Source organism: Taudactylus pleione, unplaced genomic scaffold, assembly GCF_031769625.1.
Source record: "Taudactylus pleione unplaced genomic scaffold, aTauple2 ptg001137l, whole genome shotgun sequence".
NCBI classification, from domain to species: Eukaryota; Metazoa; Chordata; class Amphibia; order Anura; family Myobatrachidae; genus Taudactylus; species Taudactylus pleione.
This window is the reverse complement of record NW_028285538.1, coordinates 149,684-166,104: the sequence shown is the minus strand read 5'-3', so window position 1 is coordinate 166,104 and position 16,421 is coordinate 149,684. Positions and strand designations below refer to the sequence as shown.

Below are 16,421 nucleotides of genomic sequence, written 5' to 3'. Positions count from 1 at the left end.
AAAATGTGATTTGTCCTGTCAACTAGCTGAAGTGTACCTTTAAAGTGTATCTACCATCCACAGATGTTCTTTGGGCTGAACCAAAAATCATGAGATTGCAGTCTTCCAATTCTCTAGGGCAATCCGTGGCACTCCAGCTGTTGATGAACTACACAACCCAGCATGCCCTGCTATATTTTTTTGCTGTTAGGACATGATAGGATGTGTAGTGCCCCAGGTTACCTACCCCTGCGCTACGGATTAGTGACAAATCTCAGGCATGCTGTCGATCGTGCTTCAGTGATCATTACTTCCTAATGATTTAGGAGACTTAATAATTTGTTGGCTAGCAGTGCAGAGTACAACATGGCGGCCAGTGTGGTCTGCAGGTGACAGAATCCCTGTTTCAGGCTGTCCCCACAGCATAAAACCAGTGCAAGATTTCAACGGTCAAAAGTTGCCAAATACTATTTTATAACTCGTAGGTGTTATCGTGTCTGCTGCTGTCTAGAATGATGTCTAACCTTTGGCTAAATACACCTTACAGAAAGCCACTGCAATAAGTGCATCTGTAATGGAACATCACCTCTGATGTATGACACTTATGTTCCCTTCTAGCAGATTTGTTTGAGAGGTTTTGCTTATGTTATATATTTACAGAGGAGTCTCTGGATTTAATTGCTAGCTGTTTATCTGACAGGTAACCCTGAACATCTGCACCAGACATTGTATACTATACAGGAGATCTGACTTCCTGTCCTGTTCCAGTGACTCTAGTGCATGTTTAAACAGGAAAGCCGACACTCCCATTCAAACAACTGCAGTCACTGATGTACCGTGAATTGTGTGACTGATATTTAGTCCTGACCAAAGTTTGATCGCTATATATCACTGTTTTAGTAATTTATGTATTATATATTTTGAGATGCATGTGCTCCCTTCTGCAGTGTTCTAAATACTGATTTATTTTTAGCACTTTTTCATATATTCAACAAAACAATTCTATTTTTATTGTACACACAAATAAAAGTGGGGTCATTTGCTGCATTTAGATGCCAGATAATTGAGTTTACATGAGATGTATGACTTCCCTTAAATCCTCCCTTTTTTTCAATTTGCATGGAGCCTTTGCCCAGCAGCAATCACACACACACATTGTTCCATGCAGGGCCCGCAGACATACAGTGCAGTTGGTGAGGTAAAAAGCAGGTTAGGTTTGCGTAATTGGGCACTGTATTCTAGAGCCCATAAATTGTGAACATTTGATATTCTGAAGAATTACAACACTGTCCTCATCTGATCAGTGGGGCTGATTTAAGCGTGCAATGCTGAACGCAGATTCACGATTATCAGGAACCTGCACAGGACACATTCTGTGAGCGTGCAGAATGGGTCCTGTGTATTCGCCCGCAGCCCCTTCGATACCTCTGCATGATTGACGAGCAGAGGCATTTAAGGTGCGGCGCTTGGTCAGCCGGCGTTCCTGGAAAAGGGGGTGTGTCTGCTCAGTTTTCCGGGAGTGACAGGGCAAGAGACTGTGGTGACGGACGGTTAGGCACCACTGAGGGAGGGTTATGGTTAGAGGGGGGAGAGGGGTAGGGATAGCATACTCACCACCCTTGACAGCATCTTCATCCTTCGGGCTTCCGGCGTTGGGATATGAACCAGCGGTTATTCAGCCACCGGGACTTCATACCCATTCCCTAGTAAATATATAGTGACTTAGTATGTTAGAGAATACACCTGAGAAAACTGACGACGCATTTGTAATTGACTAATAAAATCTGACATACCGTCTGTCCTATCTCCTTGCTGTCAGCGGACATCTTTAAAAAGCTGCTTAGAGGACACTTTCTTAGACGCGTATCCACTTGCAGATAGTGTGATGTCAGTACGATTACAACATTGTACGTCATTCCTCATCCCCTGTAGTGCCTACACTGAACAATGTCATTCAGTGTAGACACCCTCCCTCATCCCCGAACATGGTCAATCTGTCGTTATCGCGTCGGAAACGACAAGCGGGAGCTCGCACCGCCGGTTGTTTCCAACATTTTCATGCCTGATTTATGCATGATTAACGAGCGATTGAACGATTACGATGCCATAATCGTTCAATCGCTCATTTAGATCTGCAAGTGGATACGCGGCTTTACTCTGGCATCATTCGTTTTAATTGTAAAAGGGTTAAAATCTCATAACTGATGGTAACATCAATATTTGTAAATTCCTATAATTTGGTGGCGCATGATAAATTATGGAACATCTGCTAAACTTTGCACAAACTATAACATTAGTGAAGCCTCACTGAGATCAGTATTATTTCTTTTCTTTTTAATGAACTTATTTCCCAAATGGCAGTTTGTACATGCCGTAAAACACAGCTAAAGAAAAGACAAAGCTATTTTCTAATGAAGTATTAAAGGTTGAGGGAATAAAATGATATGGCTAAGTGTCTCCTCCCAGGGTACTGGCTGCTGTTTGGCTGTGACAAAGCACGCTAATCGGGAGTTAGCCATCGTGGCGGAGAACACAAATAGTCATTTGTGTGTGCGGTGGGAGGGGTTTTTTATTTATTTATTTATAATGTGATTAGAGGAAAATTCTCTCCTCACAGAAAGCTAAGAAGGGAAATCGGAGCAATATCAAACAAAGTAAATTTAGAGCATCATTTAAAGTTTATTGGTTATATTTTGTGTCATTTCACCTTCCCCTGAAATGTCTATATAGATTCACATGTAGGAAGAGCGTGAGATTGATAAAAATCGCTACACCCCTTCCACATGAGTGCTCTTTATCATGGGAAGTACTCCGTCTAATCGTTATCGGGTATGTTGGCATGTGCGGTCAGGCAATGACTGCCCATCTTCTTACCATATGATATATGGGGAAGGGATACGCTAATCCGCAGTGGCCTGGCTTAGGTTATAGCTGCTGGGCGTTAGTGAGGGCATTACAAATCCTCACTGATTGTATACATAGACGTGGTAAAAAGGGGGACACCCAGCGCGTATATAAGCTTTAAATGATAAATGAGCTGATCGTGACCTATATAGGTAGTTGTAGAACATATATTTAAACCACAAACTGCTACAGGGTATATACCCAGTTAGATATATGTACTGATAAGGTCAATATAATATAATACAGTGCAGTTTTTGTATTGGACCCGTGGTACAGTGAATGTTACAAATGCATGCACAGTGTGTGTTACATCAGTACACGGAGAGTGGTATAATTCTGATATATACTCATAACATTTATTAGAACTGTATTATAAAAGCAATGGTAAGAGATCAATAGAGCTGTAACCAATGTGCATGTGTTAATTAAAGGAGACTAATACCGGTATACAACATAGAAATAACATGACATTCAGATCAGTAAAAACCACAGTGTGTGTGGTCCGCAGAGCGATACGCTGGAAAGCATTTTACTCACTCTGCATATGCGATAGATGATGAGTCTGTAGAAGTCCTGAACGGACTAAGCTCAGTGTGACTGATGTCACTCTATGGCAATCTTCTGCACCGCATAAGGTATTCCTATACCGTGCGTGTAGTAGTGTGGTCAGTGCTGTAAAGGTGCTGAGTAAGGCTCCGATTCGGTGTGGTCGGAATTTCCGTGCCTTATAGTCCTTTAGCTAGGTTTGATCTTTCGGGTGCAGTCCCTCTCTGGTGCCGTACATGAATGTAGCCCTTGAGAGTCCCGTGGAGCTGGTAGTCTGCTGGCAGACTTCCTGAAGCGGCCGCGATGAGAGCTGTGCGGCTCGCGTCAGAATCGACTATTCTGCAATCGACGCATTTCGCCTGTAAGGCTTCCTCAGGATAACAGATGTCAGTTCATCCAGCTGGGGTTCTATTTATGTCGTCCTGGCTGTGAGGCAGTGGTGGACAGTTTCGACTAGGGATGTTGCCCATATATAAAGAACGATTCCTTCATGATGTTCTTTCGGCCATTTTGGTGAAGGGAAACCAACTAAGTGGTTTGCCAGAGATGTGCATATCTATACATCTTCTTACCATACCTCCCTTTTAATCAAGAAGTGGTCTAGTTGCATGGCTTAAGTACAAAGCAGTTTGTGAGCCTACACTTTATTTACTAACGGTGATTTATATAGCGCACATATTACACAGCGCTTTGCAGAGAATATTTGCTCACTCACATCAGCCCCTACCACACCCTAGATTCCCTACCATTTGTACACACATACACATTAGTATATTAAACTACCAGTATGTTTTTGAATAATAGAACCAACCTAACAAACACAGGGAGAACTTTACACAGATAAGACCGTGGCTGGAATGGAAACCATGACACCAGTGCTGTGAGGCAGCAAGGCTAACCATTGTGTCCCTGTGCGTGTGTAATGAAGATGGACTGTAAATAGTAGGGTAACATGTAACCGGTTTTCATTTTGTAACTTTATAATTTTTTTCATATTTGATCACTCTAGCTGAACCAATTACTATTTAGCCAGATTTTTGCTCGGACTCCACCGAGGTGGTGAGCAGAAATGTCCAAACTGCTGTATCGGCAGCGCACCCAATAGTTCAGACATGTTTAATTAAACCCAGTGCATTTGGGCGTAATGGCCGCCCGCTGCACTCACCTGCCGGATAAGCAGTTGCATAGCCCCATCGCAAAGAACCGTTAAATCTACCCTATAATATCTCTGCACATTTTACATCTACCCCACCTGCAGTGCAACATGGTTTTGCCAGTGTGCAAAGTCACATTTTTTTTTATTTTTTTTTATTTTAAACTTTACACCTAACTCCAAATAAGTCCCATTGTGAGGTTGTAGGCAACTAAGATTGGTGACCATTTACTTTGTCTACATATCGACTTACTGCACTTTTCATCAGTTCAGTATAGAATGCATGGTCTACGCTAGGTGATGTTTGCAAATGGATCCTTTTATTTTGTTAAACTAATAATGTAAATCTGTTTTGTATAAAGTTTTGCCTAACTGCTACAAACTGCCTGAAAGGATTAAAGTATTTAGAAACGTGGCTCTGTTAATGTTTGGATAGACTTTACAGTGCTATCTATACATGTTTCTGCTAGAAATTGCCGGAGAACTCTCATCTGTTTTTGTGTATATGAAATGAACGGAACAAATAGGTGACGTCTGGGCTGTAACAAAGGCCTCGGAACATGCGAGCTGGTGCAGTTTTTGAACTGTGGATTTGCAAAGTCAGATAATTCCCAACATTGGGCAGGAACAAAGGGAGCCATGCAGTTTCCTATAGCATAAAAACATTGGCTAATCCAGTAAGAAAAACACAAGCTAGCACTTCATTTGTTACCCATTACTAATTCTAAGCTCGCACCGCGCCGATCTTGTCTGTTTTGTTAGAGCACTTGTGGGTCACCCTCCGAATTAAGAGGGGTCAGCTATATACACTGCAGGGTCAGAGTAGATGTGTCCAAACCTCTGTCCGCCATGTGTTCAGTGTGTACACACGTGTCATGTATTGCTTGTGTGATGTGACCTTCATCTATAGGTTTGTACTTATTGTGCATTCCATCATAGGACTCTTAGAACAGTAAATGTGTTGGGGTGAAAATAAAAAAGGCATGGAACAATCATCAGTCTGAGGGTCAGAATATATCTTTTTATATTCTGCTGACCAATGAGGATCAGACGAGCGCATGCAGACTTGGCACCCTGAAAAGCACATTAATATGCAATCAGTGGTGTGATAAGTCAGTCCGGGATCGTAGAGACAATGAATAGTTGGTATCACATCAGGTCCCTGGTAGTGACCAGTCTACATGCGTTAGTGATCCAGCCTACTGTGTGAAGGACTCATTAACGGTCTCACATAATGTAGTGATGATTCAAGTGAATAGATTGTTACAGTGGCGTAACTATACATTTTGCTTTCCTCTGCCACAAAAATTACACATTATACCACACACTGTAATGTCCATGACACATTATGCCACATACAGTTATGCCCCTGACACCATTTTATGCCCCACAGTAAGGCTTCTAATTACTTTTAAATTCTCTGCTCGTTGTCAGGGGTCTCATGCTCTAGGTTCCATGCTTGTTGCCAGGGGTTTCATGCTGTGGTTTTCCATGATCGTTGTCAGGGGTTTCACAGCAGAAGGTGCAGCTTTCTGCATCTTCTCCTGGCGGCGCCAGGGTTCCTGGCACTTCCGGTTAACGCTGTGTGCGCTGTGCTTCCCTTACAGATGCTAGAGGTCAAGTAGGACCTCTAGCATCTGTCTTCTAGACGCCAGACGTTTTTGGAGGGACATTTTCAGCAGATTCCATGCAGTCTGCTATACCGCATGGAATCTGCATAAACGCTGCTCCCAAGCCACCACAGAGTCTGTGGGGGCTATTGTTACACCCCTGGCTTGTTAGTAAGTTGGTGCATGCAGACAGCAGGATCCAGCGCCTCTGCTATGTGACAGTCTTAGCCAGTTTTCTAGGCATTGTCTGGATTAGTGGCCATGTCTCGGCACAAGTTGTCCAGATGGTATGTTGTGGATGGAGCAGACCAGTGGTTGGTGTCTCCAGATGATAGATCTGGTTCCACGCAGTGGTGCTCCTGGATTATGGGTAGCTATATCTGCTCAGCCGAGGCGTCGGGCCTGTAGTAGCCCCGTGTGTTCTTGTAAAGGTGCGAGTGTGTGCCCTCGACTTGCAGTCACACATCCGGGATCCTGGATCACCACCGGGGTGGACAATCAAGCGTGGTGCTTCCTGTTGCCAGCTCTGTGGGTGAACCCGGCACTCCTCCGGTGTGCCTGGGGCTGACACTGATATTTCCTCTTAAGTAGTAAGGAAATGGTGTTAACCCTTGTGGGTGCCCCAGAGGGTGGTAGTACTGCAGTTGAATGATTCTTGCACTAACCATGCAACTGGCAAGTTTAGACTTGTATTGCAATGTCTCTCTCTGTGTTCTGGGGATGGTCATCAGTGGTTATACATCGATGGTACCATTAGTGCCATCAATGGTGGTTTGGTCCAGTACAATAACAATCTGTGGTGGACCATCGATGGTTTGCACTACTCAGTGTGGCTGCAGCTTCTCCATTGAGAACTAGTGATACAAGGCATGCTTGCCTCCGGGAGGGGGCAGCCAGGTCAGCATAACGGGGGCGGAGGGCGACGCCGTGGTGCGGCATAGGGGGTGTGCCTGAGAATATTACCCGGCATTAGAAGCAGAGTGGGGGGCATGACCACGCGATTTCATAATTTTGGCCCTGCCACCACTATGCCGTGATTACTGGCATTGTGAAGCAGGGAGCTGGGCCATGATGACACGTTGCAGGTGTTTGTGTGGGAGCTGCAGGGGGTTGGGGGTGTCCGGAGGGTAGGCAGCCGGCCGTGAGACTTGCCTGCTTTTCTGGGGGGCCGGGTGCACCACCCGATTTTCGTTTCAGGGGAGTAGGGTATGATACAAGGGACTAAGACAGTTTATCTCATAGGTTCCCAAATTCAGTCCTCAGGGCACCCTAACAGAACAGGTTTTAAGGATATTCATGTTTGACCACAGGTGACTTAATAAGTACCTCAGTCAGTTTGATTTAACACTATGCTTAACCATGGATATCTCTAAAACATGAACTGTTGGGAAGCCTTGAGGACCACGTTTGGGAACCACTGGTTTAGCTAATAGTTTATCAGTGAATAGTAGTAGGTTGATCAAGAGCGTGTATTAGAAGTACCTTAGGACTGCAACCCATTAAAGGACATAGAAGCAGTAGAAAACTATTAAGGGAGGTGCTACCATGGATGATTAAAATACAGCCACATGTCAAGAGTGATCAAATGATTTGTGGTAACTGTAGGAAACAAATTAAAAGGTGTTCTTTAACTGCTGGGGAAGGACCAAGCACATGATGAGGAAAGTGACAGAAGTGGCAACATGCAGGACTGAATCCGCTTTGCAGCCATTAAAATGAAAGTTTTACAGTGTGGGATCATCACCTATCAAGAGGAAAAGAATGAAAGAAGGACTCTATTGCAAAGGAAAGCTGTAAAAATTGCAAAAGTTATAAAAAAGGATATATTCCATATTTTCTACTGTTGCTGTCTCCTTTTAATATCAAATATGTTGCAGCAAACACGTATTAATCGATTCTTTGCAACATGGGAGAGTTATATTGAGTTTCTCTATTACTCCACTAAGGAGGCTATCTATCACTGCTTCCATAACCCTTTGTGGTACGAGACTCGTATCCTCCTTCAGGACTCACCGATGTCTTTTTATTATACTGGGTTCGTTTGGTCCAGTTCTGGAGTACCCTCCATATTGTCTTTGTTTTTGTATTGTAAACAAATATATGATGTTATATTTGACTCTAAAGTGTTTTGTTAACAATTTTGTTCTATAATTGAATCTGTTTCTCATATGTCTTTTGATGCTTCAATAAAGAAAAAAGTGAAAATTAAAATACGTTGCAGCATGTACTACTTAAACATTTGTCACGTTCATAAAACAAACTACCACTATTCACTGATAGCTAAACTGTGTCCCTTGTATCACTAGTTCTCAATGCAGAAGCTGCAGCCAGACTGAGAAGAACACAGTAGGGGTGGCCATCAACCATGAAGAGGTTACAAATATCGATCGTTTACTACCGATGGTCGATGGTTTTGTCATTGATGGCAGAGAGCCAAGTCTTTTCTGCCTTCGATGGCAAAGTGGAACCCAATGGGGGTTTTTTTCTGCTCACAACACAGATTAGCTCTGAAAACTGTGGTCCCTTAGCTTCAAAGCAAGACAAACATGAAAGTCCTACCACAATTAGAAGCAAAGTTTGCAACCCTGTAGCATGAACACCGTGTATCACCAAGGGCTAAATTTTACATATGAAAGTTACTTTATGCCATCTACCATTTTACCAAATTTCACAAAAATCTGAGATGTTCGGGTGGAAAAGTTACCTTTTTTTTGTGATTTGGCATGGAACGACCCAGCAGTAAAAGCCGCTCCACTGCATCCAACATCGGCAGTTTCTACCACTTGGGCCCAAAGTCCGAATTTATTTATTGATTTTACTTTTTAGCCTCTTATTTTCCATGACCTTTGCACAAACTTTTTTTTTTTTTTTTTTAATTTGAGGTTTTTGTGGGAATCTCCCAGATAATCTTACTGGACCAAAGCAAACTAATGGTTATGTATAGCCTACAACTAAATTGAGTGCATTTCCCCCAACACATAAAGGCAACAGGTGTACATCAAAAGCAACGTAATTCAGTATTCGTTATCGATATCCCTAATGGTTAGGGTGATAGTTATTGATCTTTATTCTAGTTTCAAACTAATTTTGAATGAACCTTTTGTAAAGTGACATCATCCTTTCTTTCCCTGGAATTAAGGTCATCTAGTCTTATTGTTGCTATAGTGGTCTAGGAAAGCCCCCATGAATGCACTAAAGGAACATTACGCTACAAAGTTATTTTATTATAAAGATATTTATTTGTTAGAGCTCTGATTTTAAAGCAAGAATATGATCCATGGGTGATTGATGTTTCAGATGTTGCCTTCATTTTGATAGCTGAGAATGTACCAAGTTATTCTCTGGATTAATAATTTACAATTCTTGGTTGAAAAATGTTATAGTTGGTCATCCAGATGTCACAAATATCCTTATTCAATTAGCCGCGAAAAGTGCCGTCTGGAGAAAAGCGGAATGAATTTTCCTAATTCGCCTGTTTCGACGCGATGTTTTCTCCATGAGTGTCCCCGCTTTTCGCCCTATTCAATTGTAAATTAGGCGAATGTTTTACAAAGCCAAACTAGCGAAAAGGACATTTGTTTGGGGAAATCAGTCTGAACCCAATAAAAAACTTCAGTGACCCTGGGAATCAATATAGAATAGTTGTAGTAGCCCTAAAAAAGGTATTTAGTGAACTTGTGTTGTTGCAAAGGGCTGTTATATACTTATTTGTGGAAAAATGATAGAAAATAATGTTTTTTCAGAAAAATTAGTACCGTAGTTAAATTTGGGGTACATGAAAATGGATAATAGTGTATTTTCATGTCTTTTTTTTTTTTTTTTTAATTAGTTTTTTTTTTTTACTGATTAGTCATTAGGAGGGGTGCCCAAAGGGTTCTGGATCAAATCCCCACATTTACACCCCAAAATAGCAATTTTGCGCTTCCAGTTCACCTGCCTATATGTGGAGAATCTTTTTCGCCTATTTTTCCATGTAAAGTTTTCGCGTTGGCGAAAACATCCTGGAATTTAATATGGAGGAAAGTACTAATTGAATTTAGCCCTTAGTCTGAAACGTATCTGTCACATACACTCAAGGAAGGCAGCCATTTTGTGATCTCCATGACAAATATGGCCGCTGTACCATACACAGTTGTTATGGTTCAAATCTCAGTGCATCCCCCAAAAAACAGCATATTTGTGCCTATACAACACATCCATTTTGTTGCTGAGCCAATAGAGATTGCAGTCTGTTGATTCACTAGAAACTAGCCACTTCAATGAGGTGCTTAAGTAGCGTTAGTGGTATAACTAGGTTTAGCGGAATACTAGGAAGCATTCTCGTGGAATATTGGTTCAGTGCACAAAATGGTTACCTCCAGTTATTAGGTATTGGATGCACTGTCATCTGTAGAACAGTAATTATTTGAAACTTTATTTCTATGATAAACTTTGTACAAAAACAAATGTTATTCCGCGTTTTCACCACCACTATCAAGGTTAACTTTTTTGTTGTGCTTTGACTACATTGGCAGTAGAGAGACACAATCTTCTCTAGCCTTGAATTTTAAATACCAGTCGCCTATTGAAGGTCTCCAAACAGCATTACAAGTTCCCATTTAAACTGATCTTGCCTGTTGTCATAATTTGTAAGTGTGCCATTAAAGCACAGAACTGATGCTCTTTGAGCTGCTTTTCCTGCGTCTAGGGAAGTTCTTCAGAATGTGACATTAAACTAGTTAGCAAATTATCGACTTAGATAATTACATTCAAAAGTTTTCAGATTTCTCACTAATTGGAGCTATTTGTGTAGCAGAAATAAATACCCTGTTGTGCAAATTGCTTTCTTTAAAGAAAGTGGGCTCGTTCACACATAAAGCGAGACTGCATATTTGTTCTGAAAGGCTGTGGTGCTTCTACTCAGCCATGGTATTAACAGGGGATGGTTGGCAAGTTTTGGCCTGTGGGAGAAGCACATACCACTGGTCCATGAGCATCGACCTGTCATTAACGGGTGGTTGTAGAACAAGGGCTGATTTTTCCTGACTTTTTGCTGGGCCTTTTGTCTATCTGACTAGCTGGCTAAAGTTTTTGGGTCAATCTGGGGGAGGGGCGGGTGTCTTCATCTGTTACAGTAATCTGTGATAAGGTGACTTAGGGGTCTTGTTACTAGCAGTGTTAGGAGACCGAGTGTAAAGTGATAAGGTGCCAGCCAATCAGCTCCCAACTGTCATTTTTCGAACACCGACTGTGAGATGGCAGTTAGGAACAGATTGGTTGCACCTTATCACTTTCTTATCACCTTTCACTCTCTCTCCTAACACTGCTTAGTAAATTGACCCCTGAATGATGATGGTGGTAACTGTCAGATTGCGATTAATCAAGTCAGCTGTTTAAAACTAGACCTAAAATATATAGATGGCGTTATCCTATCGAGGCCAAGCTTAGTAAATCTGACAGCACAGCAGCCCCCATAGAACTAGACTAAACATTTATAAAATATAGCCACTGCATTTATTGTTCTATTGCATTAATTTAGATTATTGCAAACCATGAAGAGTGTATCTCATATAGGGGCATATTTGTCACAATCCACATTTTTAATGTGTATGTGACACATTTTTTGCCCAAATTTTGCAATGTGAAATGTATATTTTCACGCCATGAGACTGTCTCCGATAAGAGCCCATCCGAGTGAAAAGCTGGAAGCAGTGTGATGGCGTTCTCGGCGGTCAATGCGCATGCGTAGCATGTTACAGATAAAGGTTGCACATTAGTAGCCCATAGGCTGCTATAGGATACCGCTGTCTAGGGATGGCGTTATCCTATCGAGGCCAAGCTTGGTAGATCCGGCAGCACAGCAACCTCCATAGAAACTTATGGGGGCTGCATTTGTGGATAAAAATGGAGTGACGGCGACAGATGTATCTGCTGCAGTCCCTCCATAGTACATCTGGGGGACACTTAATACTTGCGTACCCCCAGAAAAATGCCAATGAGTTTAGTGTACTCCAGTGGCCACCAGATTTTGGCAGAGCACCTTTTGGGAAGCTGTGGAACAGGAGATTTGCAGCAGGAATGTGTAGCTGAGAAATCTACAGCAACTGTGTTATGCAGCCATGTCAGCCTGGATCAGAATCAGCACTTGTTTAAATTCTACTAAGAATTCACACTGTACTGGGGCAATTGAGAGGGGTGGGGCGGGCACCTTCCCACTACTAGGAAGGTGTCTCTAATAAAGGGGCCATTCAGTTGTTTGCGTGAATTTAGCTCCTGTCTAACATGCCTGGGTGCTATTCAATTGTTTGTGGGTCCGAGGCTGCACTTATTACGGATTTCTGCTCCACCCTCCAGAGGTGCGAGCAGAAATCTGCGCAAAGGGTCTGATGCACTACGGATCGCATTATTGCGTACGCATGCAGTTCAACTGCAATAGCAAGCCACTCCACTGCGATCGCAATGCAAACTCAGCACTACATAAGGATGCCCACTTTACCATGCGCACATCCCTAATACTTGGCAGAATAGCAAAACCATAGGTACAATGAGTACCATCGGACCCATACACACACTTGCACAAGCCCTGACCTTACTCAGAAATTGCTAACAGCCACGCACACTGAGACCTCAGGCTGCATATGGCTTTGCAATGGTTAGTCTACGCATGAAATGGCGTGTGAACGCACTGGCGACCACCCCCCCCCCCCCCCCGTCACCACCCGCACACAGCACTTCATGTCAATCGCTCTGCGATGGGTCTGCGTAGTCTCTGCGATCGCAGTTCCGATCGTAGTGGCCGGGTCGCGCACTACGTTGCATGCGCAGAACGCAACAATTGGCCGACTGTGTGCGTATTGGCAACTGTGTTCCTTGCTGAATCAGGCCCGAAGTTAAGACTCTGGGCCTGGTCACGCCGTATCTGTAGCGCTACCAGCACTTAGTATGGGAGAAGCTGCTTAACATGGCTAATACCGTACATTCTCACGCAAGAAATGGGCTGTGAAGGGCACTTAGCCCGGGAGCTAAATCTCCACCCAACAATTGAATCACAACCAAAGTGACTACTGAATGTACGTTCGCTCTTTAAAAGGTTGATCCAACATTTTTGGAGGCATACATCCAAATCTGTTTTAGAAATGTACAATGTGTGGCCCAGCAGCTGTTATATCACCTCAAAAAGTTTGTCTACTGGAAACAATTCAGTATTGCCACACCTTGTCGTGTGAATGATTGTTTGGTGAAGCCGTTTTGCTTGTCACCTATACAGAGTGGAGGCAGATATTGTGGGCTGAATTAATATGCCTTAGAGGCCAGGATACACTGTGCTTCAGTTGTGTTTTTTGTTCCAAGTGATATGCTAAATATTGGTTCTGATCACAAAATGTTTGCCTCCACTTTGTATGGGGGACCGGCTGTACACGTGTAATTGTAGCCCTCTGTGAAGGAGATTCAGAATCCTGTGATTATGGTGAGCTACATCTGACCTCTTATACTACAGTTATAACTTCTCAAGGTATGGAAGAATGCTGCTATTTTTCATATTCATAGGGCCTCAAGGTGGCACTGTTGTATGGATGTGGTTTATATGTAGAACAATAAATATGGCTGTCCCTGGTTATAGCAATGCATCATTTAGGAAAATAAGGTTGCATAGCAATTTTTGGTCACATTTGCTATGAAACCTGTATGTGGGTATTTGTGGAATAATCATTTCTAGATTTCTATGAATTTGTAGACAATTTTCTCTTCACAGTAGCAGCTTAATAGTGGCAGCACATTTCTGCTCTAAATGTCTATTAAAAGCATTTGTCGGTAGGCTATATTTGTTTCTAAGCCTAACAGTAATTTTGTTTTAGAAAGGTATAATTTCCACATAGAAGCTTAATAATTTAAACATGGATTTTTGTCAGAGGTAGTGTTTAGAAAAAGCTGCATCTTCTATTAGTGGTAATATATTATTATTTATTTATTTTTTGACAGCTACATTTTATTTTCCATTAATTGCATAATGCTGTTTTTAGTGCATTATACTGTAATGCAGAGAGAGGTAATCTTTTAGTACTGTTAGCTAGAGGGCCACAGGTTGCCTAACGCACTAAATTACATTTACAGACTGATTTAATTAGCCACAAGCTGTCCCCGGCTGCTCGTGTTGCGCATTGAGGCCCAGATTTATCATCAAGTGATATTCCTGTTATCACCCGTCACTAATCCTAGAATGGTGCTTCAACCAATAAGCTCCTAATGGTGCATACACACTGTCAGATTTGTCAGATGAACGATTGAACGATTTTTAACTACATTAAAATGAATGGAATCGTCTAAGTCTGACTGCGAACACATCAGATGTCAGATATCGTTATCTGACCATCGGGAACGCGCATCGTTCAGGAATGTCAGATTTTCCTTCAGATATGAACGGTTGAACGTTTTTTTTAATTCGCTATCGTTCAGATCTGAAGAAAAATCTGACCGTGTGTATGCACCATAACTGTCGTGTTTGAAAAAATGACAGTGAGGAGCTGATTGGTTGAAGCACCATTTAAGATTAGTAATGAGTGATAACAGGAATATCACTCGTTGATAAATCTGGGCCTTTTGCTGGTCATCTCTATAGGCTGCGAGCAGAATCTACCTTCTGAAGTTAACATGGAGGGGTGTGATCCTTGACCTACACCTAAAGCTGCATACACACACAACGATTGAGTTAATGAACGATTTTAGTAAACGATTTTCTACCTTGAAAAAATAAGCTAAAATCGTTTACTAAAATTGTTCATTTACTATGTTCATTTAAATGTAGTGAACGATTTTTATGAACTACAAACGATTTTTGCATATTAACTTAATGAAAATCGTTGAGTTGACAAGTCTGACTGAACTACAAACGTGAACGCATGAACAATAATCATTAATCGTTTGACTCAGAAAGTGAACGATTTTTTCAAACGATTATCGTTAAACTATATAGTTTAACGATAATCGGTCAAAAAAATCGTGTGTGTGTATGCACCTTTACTGTTTGGATCTATTCTGCTCAGCATGTAAGATTGGACAATGATTGCACACAGATTGCAGTGATTTCTCCCCAGTGCTGCAGATAGATTGTGATCAGCTTATGTGGATGAGCGATCATTTTGAGCTGGCAGCTAATTGGCCAGTGAGGTGAGTGTCCATGAACACCCATGGGCCGAAATAATAAAGGAAAGTTCATGGTTGAGAGCAGCAAGATCAGAGGATTTTTTTTTCTTCATGGCTTATGTATCTGGTCTCCATCCTAATTACACCAATTACTGTAACAAGCCTTCACATGTCAGTGTTAAGACACAGCGGCGTCCAAACACTCTCCCTTTTTAACTTTTGATTCCAGCACTTCCACAGGCAGTTACCTAGCAGGGACCTATTTTAAGTAGCGCAGCCTGACTGTCTCCGGGGAAATGTTTATAATTCAGCAGTCCCATTTAAACCAACACAGCACCACTGTAATGTATAATTTTGCAAGCAAACAATGTCTGGAGGAGAGAACCCCCCTCCCCGCATGAGTCTTTTTTTTTTAATTGTCTGGTCTTGATAAGTACATGTTGCGGAAAACAGTTGTTTGCATTATCAGAGTGTGACTTTGTACAATACAATGGTGCATGAACCATAGGAGGAGTGTCAACAATGCAGCCTATTTAATAATGCAAATGCAGCTTATGTACTTACCTTTCCTTTACATATTACATTGGTTATTTAACACACTGAATATGTTCTTCTTTATTTCGTCCTTTGAGCAGTAGAGTGGCAGAATGGTGAGCATTGCTGCCTTACAGCACTGGTGTTAAGAGTTCGATACATGACCACAGTCATGTATGTGTAGAGTTTGTATGTTCTCCCTAGGTCTGCATGAGTCTCTTCTGGGTACGCAGGTTTCCTCCTACAGACCGGAAACCTGGTGGTAGTTTAATGGGCTGCTGGCTAAAATGTACCGTTGTGTGTGCTTGTGCTTTAGGGGATATAGGGCTTATTTCAGGCATGTATGTCATTGCACAGGCGCAGGATGCGGCCCTGCAGTACCGTACAGCTAATATGCTAATGGACCAGGAGGCGGCTAAGGGAAAAAGACTCCTCCAGCCGACGTTGTAGATCTGAGTCCGAAGGTACAGAATCGGATCAACATCGGCCATCTTAGTAAGCTGAATCTTACTCAGGCTGGCAGCCTCCTGCTTGCAACGCCAAGAAATCTGCATCTTCTGCGCAGACCCACAAAA

General features: G+C 42.2%; 1 protein-coding gene across 1 annotated transcript in view; it reads left to right on the top strand.

The window, feature by feature from the left end:
• The window catches only part of LOC148453503 (plakophilin-4-like), a gene marked incomplete at its 3' end in the record, with an annotated part of 213,306 nt that overhangs the window by 49,461 nt on the left and 147,424 nt on the right, over nt 1-16,421 (top strand). The window lies entirely within an intron of this gene.